The sequence below is a fragment of the Melospiza melodia genome, unplaced genomic scaffold (genome assembly GCF_035770615.1).
Source record: "Melospiza melodia melodia isolate bMelMel2 unplaced genomic scaffold, bMelMel2.pri scaffold_28, whole genome shotgun sequence".
Classification (NCBI taxonomy): domain Eukaryota; kingdom Metazoa; phylum Chordata; class Aves; order Passeriformes; family Passerellidae; genus Melospiza; species Melospiza melodia.
The window spans coordinates 2,977,814-2,980,931 of NW_026948600.1; the positions used below are offsets into that span (position 1 = coordinate 2,977,814).

The 3,118-nt window shown below is 48.3% G+C and overlaps 1 long non-coding RNA gene across 1 annotated transcript; it reads left to right on the forward strand.

The window, feature by feature from the left end:
* Positions 1-777: 777 nt before the first annotated feature.
* On the forward strand, positions 778-2,472 carry LOC134433918 (uncharacterized). The gene is made up of 3 exons (XR_010031762.1): positions 778-843; positions 1,501-1,618; positions 2,463-2,472. It is a non-coding gene; the product is annotated as an uncharacterized LOC134433918 (long non-coding RNA).
* The last annotated feature ends 646 nt before the right edge of the window (positions 2,473-3,118 follow it).

Consider the following 3,118-nt stretch of genomic DNA (forward strand, 5'->3'; position numbering starts at 1 on the left):
AGGGCTTTCCCCTCTGGTGTGAGCTGTGGCTGGAGCTTTGGGCAGAGCTGTGCTGAAAAGGCACAAGAAGCACAGACTGGTGCCAGCCCACAGAACACATTTGGGACTTTGTCCTCCTCAGCTGCCGGAAGGAAGGCACGGAGGGCAGCGGTTCCTTTCAGAGAAGGACGTGCTCACTCGCTCTCCACTGCTAAAACAAAGGTGGTGCCTTCGAGCACCTCACTGCTCTTTGGGGCTACAGCTTCAGAGGCCTGAATTCTCATTTCTGGCTGCCAGCAAATCCATCTGAAAGTTACTGGTAGTTCCTTAGCCACCTGCAGTGCTGCACTTGGGAACTGCACATAGGGAGAGATCTGCAAGGCGTCCCTGAAAGCCCTAAGCCCTGCCCATATCACAAGATGTATCCACAGATTATTAAGGCATGGATTACTTCTTCTGAGTCCCAAACAAAGCAGCAGAGAGTGTGGTCAGAGATTTGTGGGTGATAGCTGAGACACCGCTGTTACCAAGTGGTCAAGGCAAAATGTCAGTGGCCCCACGTGTCCTGTAACTGGCTCCCAAGGGAGCAGAGAAATGGGCTGTTGGAATGTCAGTTCCTGATTACTGCAGTGCCTAATCACAAGGCAGTTTGGCACAGCTCAGCTGTGTCATTGCAAAATCACTCGCTCCACGTGTCTTGTGGTCTCATGCCACCAACCTCTCAAGTTACTGATTTTCAATGTCGTTTTAGGTGGCCATCAAGAAAATACAGCTTCAAGGACTGAGGAAGAAGGAATTAAAAGTCAACGAACTCATGGTCATGAAGGTGAATAGAAATCCCAACCTGGTCAACTGTTTAGACAGGTGAGTTGTGCTTTTGTCCCATGAATGTTTGTTTGCATGTTGCAAACATGCAAGGTAAAATCCCACTTTGGTCACTGGCAGAAAATAGAGCTGTAATTATTGGCTAATTATTATTGCTCTTTTCATCTCCAGTGGATGGGAAGAGATTGCATTTTGTCTGCATGAGTCTTCGCTGGCACATGGTATTTGAAAATTGTTCAAAAACCCGGATGAGTTGTGTCTTACTAAATCAATGATCTCTATATTCACAGCCACCACTTTGTTTTGGAGCTTGATTTTTTTCAAGTGTCTTCTTACGTCTAGGTAAACTAACAAGGATTTCCCTTGGATTGTTGCCACTGTTTTCCATTGCTATGCATGCCAGGAAGAGTAGGTGCTTTTTTTCCAGAAAAACCATGCATGACAGGTTTTTTTATCTGGGCTGTTACAAAACTGCACATTTTGCTTGCTGCCCATCTAAGACATCTCCTTTTTTGCAGCTGTGCCTTTCTCCTTGAGACTGCACAGATGGCAAACAATGCACAGCCAAGAGGGAATGTCTCTTCCTTTATTTTGTCTTTGTCTCAAAGGGACCTGAAAAGAAGAACCAACCTGTCTTTTCCAAACAGCAACTTAGCCATGTACATTCATCTCCATGCCCTTGTTTCCTTCTTTCAGCTACCTTGTGGGTGAGGAACTGTCCCTGGTTATGGAGTACATGGATGGAGGCACTCTGAGCAATGTCATCAGCCAGACCTACCTGTCGGAAGATGAGATGGCAGCCATCAGTCGGGAGGTCAGCAATCCCATCTGTGTTTCCAGGGGCTTGGGCAGGATTGTCTGGGAAACAGGGGCTCAGAGCTGGAGTGATTTCCTGCGCCAAGCTTTGTTTCTGTGTTGCTGGTATGCTATGGGCAAGTAAAAGCATCTCAAGGGAAAGGCCTGCCAGTGCCCCTGCACTCCCTGTACTCAGTGCCAGTACTCTTATCTCCTGCCGTTGTGTTCTAGCTCTCTCTTGTTATTTGTATTTGCTGTTCTCCACCTTGCCTCTCTAAATGTTTGCCTGGAGTCTGTCTTCACTGCATTCCTTGCCTGTAAAAGGAAAGGTGCTGGTGGCAGGATTTGAAATGACCAGAAAAGAAAAACATACTCATTTCCCAGAGTCCTCAGCTGAAAAGGATAGAAGTGCAGCCAAAATGCTCTTTGTTTCCGCAAAGTGACTGGTGTGATACTTACACGCCTGTGCTGAGGCCAGCAAGAAAATCTTTTCCATGCAGCCTCCCACCCAAAAGTGATCCACTAAACACCAAAGGGAGGGACTTTTCCTTTCCAAACCCCTCCTTTGTCCTCTGCATGGAAAAAGCACGTCCACTACAGCAGGAGTCATCCTGGCTGGTTTGCAGGGGACAGCCTACAACAGCAGGTGCTGTTGCTCTTTCAAAAGCTGATGTGCCTTTCCTCAGAAAGGTCCTGCTCTGCAAGTGTTGGAGCAGCACGCTCTTCCTCTCAGTGGCCATTACTGTTCTGCCCTTACTCCCCATTCCCCTGGAGAGGGAATCTTTTCGATTCTTTGTTTCCTTTCTTTTGTGATGAAATCACATCACTCATTTTTGCCCTCCTGTTTCTGTTTTCTTGCTCAGTGCCTGCAAGGATTGGATTTTCTTCATTCAAACCATGTCATCCACCAAGATGTGAAGAGCAGCAACATCCTTCTCAGAACTGACGGTTCTGTCAAGCTGGGTCAGTATATTCTTGGTCAGGTGCAGTGTTCCAGGGATGTGGGTGTGGGGCTGCTTCGTGTGACTGCCATCTCCCCAAAAATGGTGCTGGTGGCAGTGCAGGGACCCCTGCTGCGAGCTGAGGGCACAGTTGCAACGTGCACAGAGGTATAAGGAACCACAAGCAGTCAAGAGTGGCCTTGCTCTGTGTGTGTCCCTTCTAGACAGAGGGATCTACAATCTAAAGCTTCAGGGGATAAAGTCCACTGCTGTGAGCAGCATTAAGAAACCTGGGTTTTTTTGGAAGTGGCCAATTCCATACTCCCTTGGCTAAAGCCCCAAGGAAATCGAGTGTGGACAGTTCTCCAGGAGATGCAACAGCACATTCTTAGCCTGAGAGTGGGGAATTCTTTTGCTTGGTTTCCTAATTGGAGCTGGTTTTCACGGTTTGTTTTTTTCTCCACAGCTGACTTTGGCCTCTTTGCTCAGCTCAGCCCTGAGCAGGGCAGACGGAGCTCCGTGGCCGGCGCTGCTGGGTGGCTGGCGCCTGAAGTGGTGACAGGTCAACCATGTGGCCC